This window comes from Piliocolobus tephrosceles, chromosome 4 (assembly GCF_002776525.5).
Source record: "Piliocolobus tephrosceles isolate RC106 chromosome 4, ASM277652v3, whole genome shotgun sequence".
NCBI classification, from domain to species: domain Eukaryota; kingdom Metazoa; phylum Chordata; class Mammalia; order Primates; family Cercopithecidae; genus Piliocolobus; species Piliocolobus tephrosceles.
In genome coordinates this window covers 144,627,210-144,644,754 of record NC_045437.1, presented here as the reverse complement: position 1 = coordinate 144,644,754, position 17,545 = coordinate 144,627,210, and the positions used below count along the sequence as shown (strand labels likewise).

The window sequence follows — 17,545 nt, the reverse complement described above, 5'->3', positions numbered from 1 at the left end:
AGGAAGGAAGGAAGGAAGGAAGGAAGGAAGGAAGGAAGGAAGGAAGAGAGGGAGGGAGGGAAAGAGAAAGAGAGAGAGAGAGAAAGAAAAAGAAAGAAAGAAAGAAAGGAAGAGAGAAAGGAAGGAAGGAAGGAAGGAAGGAAGGTAGGAAGGAAGGAAGGAAGGGAGGGAGAAAGACATGTCTAATTAGACCTTTCCCCTAGATAGTTCTTGAAGGTCATGGGATTCAAAACATGTGTCTTTTACACACCCACACACACTCGGCAAATGGAATTGTCCACAGACTTTTTCCAGACCTTAATAAAACAAAACCAAACCATACTCCTCCAATAAAATACTGCCATTGTGTCAGACCTTTGGGACTGGTAGAGCCAACATGATAGCACGTTGTTCTAACGATCTCAATCATGTTTGGGTCCATATCTCACAAACTTTGGGTCAGTATCTCACATTTGTGGACTCAAACAAACATGAGATATTGACCCATTAGTTCCACAAAATCAACATGCCCAAATCCGTGCCTCATTGAACTACATATAATAATCCAGATGGAGAAATGAGATAAAGTCCAAGAACAGGGAGGCATTGTGTGACTGGTCAAAGTATAAGTACCTATACCTCATCTTCAACAAAAAGCACTCTCAATGAGTTTGGCAATGTTTAGCCGTCTACTCTACACTCAGAGTGGCAGAGATATGGCATGACTGGCTGACCAAATATTTAGTCTATTCCTCAGTGGCAATGTATCCAGTTAATTTTTAAGTTTTATGGCCGACAAGCAGGGTGCTTAGATGGAATGGAGGGAGATGTCCATGCCTTCCAAATGAAATGAAATATTCTTCCCACTGTCTATTTATTATCTCTATGGGATAACCTCTCTGAGAGATGCAAACAACTCCAAACCTTGCCACCTCCACTCCCTCCAGCCTCTTCACCCACGTACAGCATCCAACTCACCCTCTCCCAAAGCAAATCCCACCTTTTGGAGTTTTAAGAGGGCTTTAAAGGGGCAAAGGATGTTTTTTCCAAGTAAAAGTTGGCTTCACTGGCAGCTTTAACTCATTCATTCCACCAACATGCTTTGTAAATTTATTGTTTTATTTTTTGTAGAGATGAAGTCTCACTATGTTGCCCAGGCTAGAGTCAAACTCCTCGGCTTCGCCTCCCCATGCCTTGGTCTCCCAAAGTGTGGGATTACAGGCATGAGCCACCACACCCAGCCCCAACATGTTTTTAACATCTACTACATGCTAGGCAGTGAAGATGATAAACACATCCTGTCATGTAATTTCCACCATATCCCTATAAGGCAGGTAGATTGTCCCCATTTCAGAGAAGGAAACTGAAGCTTGAACGTTAACCACAGATGACGGCAGAGCAAGGATGCAGTCTCAAAATGTCTGACTTCAGAGACCAACTTGGGACTTGCTGCATGAACCAAAAACCCATCCTTGACCTTAGGATACTGACTCTGGACTGCCAGGAGGCAGCAGAGTGCATTTTTAGTTGCAAATGCGAAAGAGCCTAGAACGCTCCGCTGTGCGCAAACACAGTTCAGGTCTTCATTTACCACTTTCTGACCATGGGATGTCAGGCAAGTTACTTAATCTCTCAGAGCCTCGTTTTCTTACATAAGAATAATACAGTGTAGTGCCAACCTCATTGGGATATTATGAGGATTATCTGAGATGATGATACAAAGTGACTTAAACAGTACTGGCATGATGAACACCTAACAAATTTTAGACTGGGATGTTTTTAAGCAAGCAGGCTGTTGAAATTTCACGTGAAGAAATTCTAACAGAAGGGCCTGCCCAGGACTGTGGTGCTAAAAGGAGACTGACACAGACTCGTTTTGAAAGTCAAAACAGAGTCTAAGCTGAGTCCTGAAGGACAAGAGAGAGTCAGATACACAAAGTGGTGGGAAAAAGGGTATTCCAAGCAGGAGAAGATCTTCAGCATTTGGGTTTAAATGTAGCAGTGGACCCAAATCAGCTTAATACTTAGAGGAATTTATTCCCTTGTGGAACATTCCGGAGATCCCAGGTAGAACCCCAGCCCCTCAAATCTGAAGGTGAAAATTCCATCTTGTGAGAGCATCACCCCTCAGCTAAGGTTCAGACAGTACCTAGGAAGAGTGCCCCTTTGCCCTGTGGTTAGACTCTGGCATTTTGGTGCTATGAAAACTGCTAAGAGTAGGATTTGATTGGAGGAAAACGGGAGACATCTGAATGGGGAAGGTGGATCATGCCCAGCTGGGGACATACCCTGAGGACCACACCTGAGGAAATGGTCCCATTGAGCAGCATCAAGATCTTTACTTAGGACTTGTCTCTTTCCCTTTGTGTGTGGAACCCGCTTCACCCTCACCCTTCACCCATTCCATGAACAGGGCTTTCAGAGCAGGAAGAGTTTAAAGCAGCACCCCTACCTGTGTCTTGATGAGATGCAGAACTGACTCAAATCATGGCTCAGTGACCTCCAGTCTGTCTTGAAAAGTCAGGGGGGTCCATCCACAGCAGGCCTGCCTTCCCCGGCAGCAGCAAGCCAGGGCGCTGGATCAGGGTCAAGGCGGCTTCAAATAAATGAACATTCATTCTTCAACGTGCTGCATCACAGCAACCTGCTTCACTCACCCACATGACCTGCCCCTGAATTAGGCATATTCCCCCCAGAGACTGTGCTGGACCCCATCTCTCAAGTCCTCATAACCCCCTAGAAAGTCGCAGCTGAATACTTAGGGATCAGCTGATCCAGGACAGTCAGGTCTTAGGAGTGTAGTAAGCCTGGCCTGGGCCCTAGGGAGTCTCACTCAGTAGTTTGGAGGTGGGTTCTGGGTGTCTGTGCTTTTAACAATATCCCTAAGTGATTCTGATTCACATAAAGTGTGAGGCTCCAATCCACCTTTCTCATATGGTATGGCAGAGCCAACATTCAGTCCTGACATCCAGCAGGAGTGTGGCCACACTGGTTGGTAGAATGTCAAAAGAAGTTTGTACTAATAGGTGAACAGTGGATGCTCTGAGCTCCCCAAGGCCTCCTCACACCCACAACCTGGTCCTTCCCTCAGGTGCTCCCCATCACTCTAACATCCAGCACCTAAAAGCTCAGGCCAGGTGCAGCTAAGACTTCCAGCAATAAAGCCCTTCTCCATTCCAATTGGCCGGTGCCTATGCCATTCCTGGTTGCTAAATATCTTAACGGTGACCCTGGAGTAGAGCATAGGACCCAGAGAGGTCACTCAGAAGCCAAGAGCTCTGTTAATAAGCCCAGCACTCCTCCCAGCCCACTCCTGACCACTGTCCAGCCCTTGACAATCACCTTCACCTGGTCCTTGGCCTAGGAAAGGCGCTGCATGGGAGGGAGGGCAGCTCCATGCTTGCTGGTCTGCCTTTCTCAGCTAACACCTTCAAAGGCCTCAGCAATGCCTGTGAGCTTCCCAGCTCCTCTGCCATTGGTTTGGCAGGTACGGAAATGATCTGTTTCCATGAGAGGAGCAAGCATCCATCCTTATCCTCTCACCCACGTCTGACCACACAGGCAGCCACATAGCTTCTGGACTCCCTTCCTGGGAAGTGAACAGCTGTGGCAGGCAGAACGGCAAAGTCCTATCAAGTCTCTCCAGCTGGGACCAAGTGCTTAGCAAGCTGGCACGGGGTAGTGCTGGGCCAGCAGCTGCCGCCACTGATGCTTCTCTTGTTTATATCTTGAGAGAAAAGACCCTGCTTCTCTCTTTCGCTAAGAGAAGATAGTACTTGCACTTCCAGCAGCCTCTCAGATGACCATGAAAGACAGTCACTTAGGTAATGTGTTTGGCAGGCAGGACCAAACCAGAGGCGTTAACTCCAAAGATCCTTGCAGCAAATCGATGTCATGGAGAATAAATAATACAAGGACATTTTATTTGAAATAGATCAATGTTAAATGATCAAGCAGACCGTTTTCCAGGCCTAGATTATGTCCTAGACCAAAGCAGGAACAGTGTTCCCAGGAGGCCCTCTGCCCACTGATCTACACTTTGACAAACACAAGGCAGCAAAGTGGGATCTAAGGTGTGCCATCAAGTCAAAGATGGTGGGGGATGATGGAGGGGGCATGGAGGAGGTTACAGATGCAGCCATCCATCCATCTATTCACTCAACAGCAGTGATCCATCACCCACTCTGGACCAGGCTCTGTGAGAAGCAATGGAGATACAGTGGTTGACGGGAGAGATGAAAATAGATACAGCCCTCATAGAGTGTTGTTTGTTCCTTATTAATTTTTTCTGGATTTGGGGCCTCCTTTCTGCTTTTCTCCCCTTTTTATTATTAAATGCTTCACAGATATGAAATTATACAGGATCATAAAAATAACCATATACCTGCCACCCAGCTTTTTTAAAAATAGTAATTGTCAATATCACTGAGGTCCACTGTGTGCCTCTCCCAATCCCATTCCTTTCTTCCCCTCCCCACAACTTCCCTCACAACCACTACCCTGCATCCCGCACTTACCTTTCCCATGTAATCCTCCCACACATGTACCATGTGGAATTTTTAGTGCAACCCGTAGAGATATTTGGTAAACACTACTCAAAGCAAATATTGCAACCTAAGGCCATAGATACTCTGCTTGAAGATTTGAGCTCCCATCTGGCTTTTGTGCCTCAGATTCTAAGGCTTTGATTCATTGCTGGGAACTGATGTTGATGCACCAATATGTCTGGTTTTGAGAATCCTGGTTTGGAGGAATTTTGACAAGAATTTTTCCAACTACACCTGTTTTGGGAGACCTTGTTGCTTCTGAATGGGGAAATACAGGCTGTGGCCATGCCCAAATTGCTTTTAAGTGATTTGGGGGCTTTTAAAGTAACTCTCCTCTGGGCCTTGCCCGGGACCTCAAGGTAGCCAACCATAAAACCAGAAACCAAAAGCAGCTTCTCAGAATCTGAAACTGAAATGAGATCTTGCTGCTGCTGCTGCTGTTAATCTTTTAATAAATTATCACAAGAACCTTGTGAGTATGCAGGGAAATGCTTGTTTATTTTTGTGTGTTTTTTGAGACAAGGTCTCATTCCCCTCACCCAGTCTGGAGTGCAGTAGCACAATCTCGGCTCACTGCACCCTCAACAGCCCCAGCTTAAGATTCTCCCACCTCACCCCCACAAGTAGCTGGGACTACAGGCATGTGTCACCACACCCGGCTAATTTTTGTATTTTTGTAGAGGTAGGCTTTTGCTATGTTACTCAGACTGGTCTCAGACTCCTGGGCTCAAGCGATCTGCCTGCCTCACCCTCCCAAAGTGCTGAGATTATAGGTGTGAGCCACCACACCTGGCCCGGGAATGCTATTTTTGTCTCCAGACTACAGATCAGAAAACTGAGACTCAGAATGTTTCAATTCCTAGCTTAAGATCACAAAACTAGTTTGAGGTGTAATGGAAACTGAAAAAAAAATAATAATAACAACTCTGACTCCTCATCCAGCAATAATTGCCGTCATGTATCAAGCACCTACTATATGCCAAGCACTTTACATGCTACATACATTGTGTCATTTAATTTTACCAACCCTATGACAGAAGTACTGCTATTTTCTCATTTTAAAGATTAGAATTGAGGCTCGGAGGTCAAATGACCTGTCCAAGGCAACAAGGACTGGAACCCAGGACTCTAAGCCAAAACCTTAATCCCTCTTCTTCAATGGCAACTATCAACATGGTTGAGATTGGAGGGCATGGACAAATGAGATGTGCTGCTGAGCTAGCTAGGACGGGGATGGAGATGGAGGAGGTTTTATCACAGAGGGTCAAGCCCTCCCAGAAAAAAACCATGAGGTTAGGTCTTGCTCTCCAACAAGTAGGGGTGGGAAGTAAGATAACTGAGGGTTTTATGCACAAAGAAATCCAAAAAGCAAATCTACCGCTGCTCCAAGAGTTACCAGACACAGCCAAACCACTTGAAAAAGAACTGAAGCTTGCAATGTGGTTCTGGGTCATTGACATCAAAACACAGTGATCATTTTGCATTCCCCAGGTCGCTCTGTCTTCGTGAGATTATTTCTGGTTTTGCCTGTCCTCACTCTAAATGATACAGAGCAGAGTTCCACAAGAAGAGGGATATGATTTCCAAAATGACCCCCACTTCCATCTCCTCTGCAGGAACAAAAGGGCTCAGAGAGCTGACATCTTCTTCCAGTGTTCCTTGCTGGTGTTTATCCAAAGTTCAAATGCAATTTCCTTTGGGGGTAGATACACACCCACATATGCAAGCTAATTAGGCAAATGGGGTCACTGCTGGATGGACAAGAGCTGCAGCCTGATAAGGACTAAAAGAATGCCAGCCAAGACCTAGGGAGAAAGGCAAAAGATATCTGCAGAGGCTGTTTTGTGCACTGTGTGCATTTTGTGTTAATGCTCTTGCAATTAGTGCTAGCATGACCGACTGACTTGATGAAAGCCATTTTTGATGTCGGGGTTCGACTGCTGTAGGTCACACATGTCCTGGAGGCTAGCACCATCCTAATGACCTTCCCATAAGAATCACAACTCCCTGACCATCCAAGAGGATTGTGAAGGCTATTTGCATTCAGGAGACCCTCACAAATAAATAGAAAGGAAGCTTGAGTCACAATGTACGGAGGCAGCTAAAACAGGCCTGGAGGTCCAAAAAGGAATTCAAATAAATAGTGCCTTCAAAAGGTGGTACCCAGATTCCTGCTAGCCCCATCACCACCTTCTCTCCAATTCTGTAAGAGATGTCTTATGTCTCTGTCAAGGAGAGGGTAGAGGATGACATTGCACAAAGAGGACATGTCAGTCACAGCTAGAGAGAGATAGCACTAGCTTCCATGACAAGGAATGAAACATCAGTCAGAAGGGGTGATACTCTTTTGAAGGGAAGGCTAATTTTAGATATCAGAACCACATTTCTAAATATTCTGTTCTGCACATGCTATTTATAAGCTGAATTCTTTTTTAAGCTTAAGTTGTTTTTAGATGTTGGCAAGTTTTGGAGCTTAGGACTTCTTTGTTATGGGGGCCTCCAACAGAGAACTAAAAGCATCAGTCAAGGACCAGCTATATTCCCAGTCCACTAGAATGTCACAAGATCTGGAGAAGTAATTAATATAATAGCTGGGATGATGAGATTTGGAACTGGATCACCTGGGGCTTTCTCACAGCTTTGTTACTGGCTATGTTTCCTTTGGCAAATAACTAAAGAAACTTGGAAAAGTGACATGTCCCTAGACCTCAGTTTTCTCATTTGTAAAATGAGGATCAGACCATGCACCTCCTAATAGAGTTCTCAGCAGGATTAAACAAGTTCAGGCATGTCCAGCTCTGAGTACGGTATTGGGTACATAGAAGTGCTCAATAAATGGTAGCTATTACCATTTATGTAGATGTAGAGGCACAATTCAAAACAAAGAGTACAACGGCAAGCTAGGCTTTATCAGACAGAAGTGAGAGGGGAGAACAATGAGAGTGTTTTAGTTGTCAAGAGAGCTTTGTGAAGAAGAAAGATTTTGAAAAATGAGCAGCACAGAGAAATGTGACATGAAGAGGGGAGTGCCTGGACTCTGGAGTCATACATCCCTGAGTTCAAATCCTGACCCCACGTGTCAGCTGTCTGACCTTGGACCAAGTTAACAAACCTCTCTGAGCCTTTCTTTACTTATCAGAAAAGTGGGAGCAATAATCAGCACTTCACACTGTGACTGGGAAAATCGAGTGAGGCGAGGCCAGATGTTGGTATGCAGAAGGGGACCCAGAAGTGGTAGCTGTTGGAGAAATTTGCAAGATGACATAGGCTTGAAAGCAGGATGAACAGGAAGAATGCTAAATATAAGAATGGAATCTCAGGCCGGGCATGGTGGCTCACGCCTGTAATTCCAGCGCTTTGGGAGGCTGAGGCGGGCAGATCACAAGGTCGGGAGTTTGAGACCAGCCTGGCCAATATGGTGAAACCCCGTCTCTACTAAAAATACAAAAATCAGCCAGGCATGGTGGCGGGCGCCTGTAGCCCCAGCTACTTGGGAGGCTGAGGCAGGAGAATGGCATGAACCCGGGAGGCAGAGGTTGCAGTGAGCTGAGATTGTACCATTGCACTTCAGCCTGGCGACAGAGCGAGACTCCGTCTCAAAAAAAAAAAAAAAAAAAAAGAACAGAATCTCTTACTAGCTGCCATCCATTAGTTGTGGGCTAAATGCCAGGTACCTTGTGAATCCCTTAGAGGGTTTGTTACTACAGGGTTGCTAAGAGCCCAGTGGAGTCAGATGACCTGAATCCAAACACAGGCCCCATGTTTCCTTGATGTGTCACCATGGCCAAGGCATTTAACTTTTCCAACCTGTAGTTCCTTCCCTTGTAAAATGCAGGTATTAATTGTGCAAAAGCACAATTAATGGTTTGGTGGGGATGAAGTGAGACAATGTAAATAGTCATTAGCACAATGCCCAGCACAAGAAAATACTGTAATGCTCACTACCATTATCGTTATTTACATTCGTTTTTCTCACTTAATCTTCACAAGGCCCCCACGAGTTGTGTTATTCTCCCCTACGTATAGATCAAACAGCTGAAGCTCGGAGGATACATCACTTGTCCAGGGCAACTAGTAGTAAAGGTGGGGCCAGCTCTGAAGGATGAGAAATCTCACTTTCTTTGTTCTCTGACCTTTCAGATAAGCTGGTCAGTGGTGCCAGGGCTGGAGCAATATGACAATGATTTTAAAATGCATTTTATGCCGTAATCCTCGCCAAGCTTTTCTCATCTGGTGGTCCCCACCACCTCACCGCCTCATCTGCTGAAGGTTGCAGATTTAGGGCTGTGTGCACCCCCAGATACAGCCAGCAAGCACATTGGTGTTGCCCCTCTGGGCACTTGCTGCTTTCCAAGGTTGACACGGTTTATGAAATGTCCATTCTAATTTGCAAATAGGTCTGACACAGACATGCTTCCAGCTGGCTGGTGATTTCGATAACAACCCCTCCTCCTTGGTGCCAATTAACAGAAATTAAATGTCCCTGGCACACTTTGTAGTTCAGAAAATGCATGTACTGATTAAACCCCCGCTAGGCGTCCATTATGACCTATGGGCTCCAGGCAAGTGCTGCTCTCACTCCATCTCCGTTTAAAGTCGCAGAATGTTTTCTTCCTGGGCAAAAATCAATGTCACTTCATTCATTTCTTCATTTTTCATTCAACGATATCAACTGAGCATCCACTATGGGCTGTGTGCCAGGTGTTGTTCCATACAGTTGGGATACAGCAGTGAACAACACAGATAAGGTTCCTATCTGCAGGAAGGGAGTAAATGGTAAACAAGCAGGAGAATTTCTACATGTCAGATGTTATGAAAGAAACAAAGTGATGGGACAGAGTATGGCTGAGGGGCATAAGCTATATTACATAGGGTGACCAGGGAAGGTTCTCCAAAGGGATGACATTCGAGTTGAGACCTAAAGACTAAGAAGGAACCAGACACGCAGCATAGTGGGAAGAGCAGGAACAAGCTCAACCTGTCCAGGAAACACTCCATGGGGTAGGTTCCATTAACATTCTTTTTTTTTTTTTTGAGACGGAGTCTCGCTGTGTCACCCAGGCTGGAGTGCAGTGACGTGCTCTAGGCTCACTGCAAGCTCCGCTTCCCAGGTTCACACCATTCTCCTGCCTCATCCTCACGAGTAGCTGGGACTACAGGCACCCGCCACCACGCCTGGCTAATTTTTTGTGTTTTTAGTAGAGACGGGGTTTCACCGCCACTAGCAGTCTTTCATTTATCAAACATTTTTGGTCATACAATGAACAATTGGAGAATAAGTGAATTCCCTTTTATCCTGACAAGAAGGCCTGTCATAGGAAGGATGAACATAAGGAAGATGTTACTGGAGTTATTACAAACGGAGAGACAAATTACCGCCCTTTTCTCCACCCTGTTCCCAGTCTCTAAAACAAGGGACTTGGCTTAGGCACTAGCATTCAGGACTGTGAGATCTTAAGAACTCATCTTTAGAGGAATTGGCCCTCACAGCTCTTTAAAGCAGTAACTATACAGCAAACAAAAAGCAAACTGACATCTTAAAAAAAAAAAAAAAGCAGCCAAAATGGTTGTTTGGAATTGTATACATGAGACATAAAATATCATTTCCTTTGTTATCATTAGGGTATAGTTATCGAATTTCTGCACCCATTTACTCATTCAGAAAATACTTATTACTAGTTGTGAGTCTCTTCTCTTCCTCCCTTTAGCCCTCTGGCCTCTCTCTCTCTTTCTCTCTGCCCCTCGCTCCCCCAACCTTTCTCTGGCACAGTATTTCAGAGCCCAGGATATAGATTTGGAACACCTGAGTTGTATCTAAAGTGTGACTTGCTGTGTGACTTTAGGCAAGTCACTTCACCTATCTGAGTCTCAGTTTTCTCATCTATATAAAGGGAATAATAATAGAAGACATCTCACAACACCATACAAAATAAATACTAAGGTATTATTATCTTTGTTACTGTCCATTATTATCCTTTGATAGATAGGAATGTAAAATTTATAGAACTCAACTTAGGAAACTGGGACAGGTTTTTAGGACAGAAGAAATTCTAGTAACAAGTGTGACAGCCACTGTTTAATGACCTGTTTCTACCTGTAGGATTTTCTGTTCTTTGAGATAATTACGAAGCAGGATCACAAGAAATAGCCTTCAGGAGGTATTTTAATCCATAATAATAATTTTGAGCCAACAATTATAGAGTCTCTGCTATGTGTCAGACACTGTTCTATGTGCTTTACTGATATCAAACATCGACTTATTTAAAACTCCCACAAACAGACAAAATAAATACTGTTACTACTCCCATGTTACTGGTAGAAACTAAGACCTAGAGAGATTAAGAAACTTCCATAGGGTCACAAGGCTAGGAATTGTGGAGTTTGGAAATAAACCCAGGCAATCTGGCTCCAGTCTGTGGCTGCTAACTGCTTTCCACTTCAATTAAGGTTGAGCGAAAGGCTAGACACAGTGGTTCATGCCTGTAATACTAGCACTTTGGGAGGCCAAGGCAGGTGGATCACCTGAAGTCAGGAGTTCGAGACCAGCCTGGCCAACATGGCGAAACCCCATCTCTACTAAAAATACAAAAATTAGCTGGGCATGGTGGTGGGCACCTGTAATCCCAGCTACCCAGGAGGCAGAGGTTGCAGTGAACCAAGATCGCGCCACTGTACTCCAGCCTGGGGGACAAGGGTGAAATTCCATCTAAAAAAAAAGATTGGATGAAAAAGCTATCTCCAGACATCAGGGGGGTTTGGTGATGTTTTCGTTTTTGTTTTTTACTTCAAATAGACTTGTCTTCTGAGTAGTCAGTAAACAAAGAATTATTACCTGCCTAATCCCAAACCCCCTGGCCTGTAGACACAGTACTAATAAGGGCTGCTACTTCATACTGCACAATGCCAGCCTAGGAAAAGTCACACCTCCTACCATTGATGGGATTTTTGGGGTGCCTATTAAAATGTCAGTTGATCTTGGAGTTGAAGTTCTTTCTACATCATTTAGCACAACCTGGAAGGTCAGATTAATGTGGCAGCCAGCTTTCCCTTGGCAGTAGCTTCCTTATTACTTCCCTGCCCCTGCACTTGTTCTCAGAAATGTTCCATCACAATAAATGTAGTTAAAAAGAGCAAACAAACCACTGCTACTGGCTTGGAATGCAGAAGCTGTAATCCGGGAGGGACATTTTCACAGCTGCCGACACCAAGACTGATAATACAGATCAAAGCGGCCATCTCTGAGCCCACTGTGATATTAACAGGTTGAACGTTCTCCATAGGTGGACACCCCGTATCAGCACTGGCACCAACCTAGGCACAGGGAGGAGAGGCAGGATATGTCTAAGGCAGACTGCCTTCCTTTTGAGGGCTAAAATTGGTGAATAACCAAATGAAACCCCCGCCCATGTTCAGTGGTGTGTAGTGAAGACAACATAACTCCAAATCATGTGTAATTTATTGACATGGTGAGACACAGAATGCATCCTCGTAATCACAGAATGCCTGTTTCTCCCGCTGAATGCAAAGCAGCCACCTAGAGCCTCTGACAGCTCTTACTTGCTGTTGTGCTGAGTGGAGCACATTAGCTAATGAGGAAGTGCTGCATTGCATTTGCAGGTACTGGGAGCTCAGAGCAAGTCAGTTTTGAGCCCAAATGTGGTTGCCTGCTTGAAAGCTGGGGCTTCTCTGGTACATTGGGTCTCTGGAGCCGCAGATCTTAGTTCTGCCTTCATAAGTTGGGAGTTTAGGTAAGACTCCCCAAATTGATGTGATAAGACTTCCACAAATGGCTTGTAAGATCTGACTGTTCCATACCACCCCCACAAAGAATCAGGCTGTGATCATTTTTAAAGTTTCCCCAAAGAGAAAACTAGCCTGTTACATCAGCACGAGTCCCTGGACAGAAAAGAAATCAGGGTCTAGATGAAAGAAAATTGGACAGGAGATAGAAAATTATCGAACCAATTTCCCATCATCCTTTTAGCTTTCTCCTTTCCTCCTCCAGCATGGTTAGTGTGGACTTTATTTGTACTCAGAAGGGCCAAGAGTCATGCAAGAAAGTCATAAAGAACAACCTCCTGTTATGTGCAATCAAACCACCTGCCCTCACCTCACAAGGCACTGCCTGACAGGTTTGGCTGCACTTTCCTCTGGAGCATCCTCAGCCCAGGAAGAGAAAGGAGGCGAGAGATTGGCCAGGGAGGGGAGGCTATTGATTCCATGTGTGAGGATCCTAGGACTGCAGGCTGAGTTTGGTCATCAAAATACAATATTTGAGACCTCAGAGAAATTCTAGAGGCTCATGGATTTTAACTTTTTATTGTTGAAATAAATTCAGACTGTTATAAATGTTTGCTAAAATAGTGCAAAGAATTCCTGTAAACTCTCCCACTAGGTTCCCCAAAAGTTAACATTTTACCAGGTTCATTTTTATTTTTTCTGGACCATTTGAGAATAAGTTAGAGACTAAATGCCCACTTATCCCTAAACATTTCAGTGTATATTTTTTTAAAATAAGGATATGCTCTTACATAACCCTAACAAAATCAGGAAAATCAGGAAATCAATGCTGACATAGTACTATTAACTAGTCTACAGGTCTTATTCAATTGCCTTACTATTTTTTTAATTGTCCTATTTTCCCTTATAGAAAAATTATTTCACAAGTCTTTTCTAGGATCCCTTTCAAGACCACATCTTGCATGTAGTTGTCACACCTCTTTAGTTTCCTTTAATGTGGAGCAGTTCCTCAAGATTCATTTTCTTACATGGTCTTGGAATTTTGAATAGTATAAGCCATTTGTTTTATGGAATGTATCTCAATATGTGTTTGCCTGTTATTTCTTCTTCATCAGATTCAGGGTTTAGAGCAGGAGAAGGGGGCTTGGCAGTAACGGATGATAACCCATAGAATGAAATAGGAATCCCTGAGCCTATATGTATATAAATAAATAAATAAATAAATAAATAAATAAATGTGGGAGAAGGAAAAGCTCTCCCTTATGGTCAAGTGCCAACCTCTAAGTGTAAAAGGAATTATGGAATTAAAAAAAAAAAAACCATTTGGCAACCACTCAGTAATAATTGGTTCAGGCAATAACCATGAATGAATATTAAAACTAGTGGATGAAAACTTGAAAAGTCTCAGAATATCTGCTCGCAAGATACTTATTAGTCACAGAAGATAAAAAAAAATCACAACTTTACAGTAGACAATCACCTTAACCAAAACACCAAAGTTAGCATCACCAGCAATGGGGAAACAGACACTGTGTGCCTCCTGATACGATGCACTCAGAAGAACACAGCATCTCTTCTGTGAGAAGATGACTTTCTGCCCAAAAGGTGTAAGAATTCTGAAGAATTATAGTTCTTCCCAACTGCATTCGCACACAACAGATTCTGAAATCCTTTTTACTTTACAGAGCCTGCTTTGGTCATCTTCCCAGGACGAGTTCCTGACAACTGGGATGCAGAAGACAGCAAACGATCTGCCGGGATGGAAACTGCTCAATAGAGAGTTTGTGGACTGCATGATGTTCCTTGAACATCAGAAATGGTACAGGGATACCAACAGTCTGGCCTCCAAGACAGCAGAGTAATAGGAGGAAGAGCAAATCTGTCTTCACCCGCAGTATTAATGGGTAGTGGGCCAGAATGGAGAAAAGCAAGTGAGTCATGTGTTGCTACAGGTTACACCAGACTCCCATCCCTCTGTTACTCACTGCTGTTGTCAAAGCCAAACTTTATCTTGCTAATTTCTCACAGCTTGGCACCTAACAAATGACAAGACAGGACATCCAATGCCTTCCAGCTCTGTGGTCTGACCTGTCTCTCCAGATCAAATTTAGAGTGATGCAGCAGATGACATATTCTCTTTGGTGTTCAATCCGAAGAGGCCAATGCTTCAGCACAATGTCCCCTAGCCATCACCCCAGCCTGACTCCCCACCAAGCATCCTGCATTCCTCTGCCACATCTTCATTCTTTTCCATTCTGTCTTTTCCCCCTGATACCTTCTGACCCCGGGGATTTCTAATAGAACATAGTGATCAAGGAAATAAAGACTTGGTACATAAAGAGTCTCAGACAAGAAAAAAATTCATGATGTTATATGAAAGATACCAAACTGTAATGCTTACAAAGAGGCTATTTCAAGCAGAAAGATATAAATATCACTTATAACCATGCATCCTTTATGTTCATAAATAAGTCATCATAAAGAACAAGCCATTAGAAGACATTCTACTCGTTTTTTTTTAAATAAAAAGGCTATAATCTAAAATACAATTTTAAAATTACCTGTGCTAACCTGCAAGAGACATTGCTCACATAAATGAAATTCATAAATACCCTGATGTTATTTGAACCATGTATTTTCATCTTCTCCTCCTCTCTTAAGACATCAATAAGAATTTGATTTTTAAAAGCACATGCTGCTCTGATTATCAAAGACAATAACACAAGTGCAGCATCACTGGGATATGTTGGTTGTTTTAAAGTTCAGATCCTAATTTTACACTGAAGCATCCTCAGTTTTGCATCCAGCCCTGCTTGTAAACAGGAACCAGCATCAGCCAAACCAGGATCGGAGTAACGATTGCATCTGCAGGTTACAGAAATGTTTTCTTCTATGTGAAACTTTCACATGCAGGGGTTAAACTGGCAGCCATCTTTTAATGTGATGAATAATTCGGACTTCTTAGCCATACCCTTCTCTCCGTTAACCACAGGAGGAAGTGATAACACACCAACAGAAGCCCCAGAGTTCTGGCTTAACTGCTAAGTGGCAGGTGAGAAGGGAAGAGGTGTGATTGAGCACACTGGCTATTTACACCTTGTCTTCAAAGCCCTCTTAGTCACATTTCCATCTTCATGCATTGGCTTCCGCCTTACGATTGAGCAATAGGAAACCACCACTCCTAAACCACCACTCCTAATTTTTTTAAAAAACACATCCTGTTTTCTAAGTCTCTGGGAACTTTCCACGAGGTATAGTGGAGGGTTTCATAAGGATTTAGCTCTTCCTTCGAACCTGCTTAGCCAGTAAACCAGATATTTTTAAAAACACAGCATACAGATTCCAAATGATCAAGGACCACAAAGTGTTGGGGATGTCAGGGAGGAGGCAAGGATGGGCTTGAATGATCACAAAAAGCCAACCTGGAAATGTGCAGTAGAATAGTTTGCTAATGGTGACATCTGAGTTTCATCTCCCGGAATTATTGTTTCTTATTACTACACTTCGGGTCAGGGGGAAAGGGTGTTAAGGGTAAAAAGAGGAAGGAGAAAATAAAGAGAAAAATTCACACCTCCATGGAAGCATAAGCAGAAAAACTAGAGACTCTTGTGTCTCTGCTTATTTTTTTAAGTACAGTGTTTTTAATAGACCAAAGAGAATCTCTGAGTTAATATGTATGTGAATAATGTTTATAAAAGGGGTATGTGTTAGTCATTATGGAATATTGTATAAATAAACCTTACATATACAACATACATAAAAAAATGATTGCTTAGGGCAGTGGACACTTAAGGACTTCCAAACTTTTCGTATCTTCATCCCAAAAAATAGAGCATTCTAGGGCTGGCAACTTATTCCCTTAGTATATTCCACTGTAAAGCCAAGAGGTGTAGGGGCTTGTTTTCTGGTTTTGTAATTTGTAATAATCTGTATGGATTACTGTAAAATGTCTGTTGCATGTGTATTGGTGTTGTTTACCCACATGGAGTCATCAGGGATTTGTTCCACACTTTGTATCCTGGAAAACCAAAAGGAATTTTCATTTTTTTGAGACGGAGTCTCACTCTGTCGCCCAGGCTGGAGTGCAGTGGTGCCATCTCAGCTCACTGCAAGCTCTGACTCCCATATTCAAGCGATTCTCCTGCTTCAGCCTCCCGAGTAGCTGGGATTGCAGGCGCCTGCCACCTCGCCCTGCTAATGTTTTGTATTTTTAGTAGAGATGGGGTTTCACCGTGTTAGCCAGGATGGTCTCGATCTCCAGACCTTGTGATCTGCCCACTCGACCTCCCAAAATCCTGGGATTACAGGTGTGAGCCACCACGCCCGGTCTGGAATTTTCTAGTAAGAAGAAAACATACAGAATGTGTCTTCACTGTTGGGTAACTCTCAAATTTGTAGCACTCTGCATTTTTTGTAAAACTGTGCTAATGGAATGTTTAATGTCAGAGTTATTGTCTCTCACTTCAATATCTAGCATTGGATAATGTTTCTCCTGGAAGCACAGATTTTTTTTTCAAGTCCTTTTTTCCTGGACTTAACATGTTCTTCTAGAAGACACCAGAAGTCATGACCCTAAGCCACCTCCCTTCAGGACCACTTTCTACCATTGGTTTTCAAAAAACTATCCACATGTTAATTCTGTTTTATGTTCTGTGATTCTGTGGTCGACTCAGTGCTTCAGAGTCCGGAGACTGACTTGGGTTAGTGGCCCTAATGAAGTGCTAAATTTTCTCTTTACCGCCGAGACTGATCAGAAGAAGCAAAAGGGAAAAGGGGGCTAGAGGTCCACTCACACCCTTTACATCAGACGAGAGGAGAACTGTGCCAGAAATCTGTGCATGAAACACCATCTGCTCTTCATGCAGGGAGGGGTCAACTGTGTGAACGTGTAGAGGTTACTCGAGTCTCCTTTGCCAAAAACGTACATTGTTCCCAGCTGTAAGTGTGTGAAGCCTAATACGTCTTTTAGCATGAAACAATAAAATGTTTATTTTCATTTAATAGGTTGTTCCTCAGGCCTGGATTTTTTTTTTTTTTTTTTTTTTCAGTAGTTGGTTTGGAGAGGGCAACACTTTGTCATAAATTAAATGTCAATAGTGAGCATTTGATTTCTCCCAAAGGGGTTTAGCTCCTGGCAGCTGCTCTGGACATCCAAAAGGGAGGGTTAGGAGGAGAGGAAATCACTTTGTCGAATGGGAATTGCTTAGTTTCAGTGGAGGTAGGTGGAGAAACAGGCAAGTAACACTTCCTTTTAAAGCTGAGCAGGCTGAATTCACTTC

At 43.5% G+C, this 17,545-nt stretch overlaps 1 protein-coding gene across 1 annotated transcript in view; it reads left to right on the top strand.

The window, feature by feature from the left end:
• Positions 1-17,267, top strand: part of SH3RF2 (SH3 domain containing ring finger 2) — a 145,214-nt gene extending 127,947 nt beyond the window's left edge. The window contains exon 11 of the mRNA XM_023227045.1: positions 13,952-17,267. The gene's annotated coding sequence lies outside the window, so the exon portion shown is untranslated. The remainder of the gene's footprint in view (positions 1-13,951) is intronic.
• The last annotated feature ends 278 nt before the right edge of the window (positions 17,268-17,545 follow it).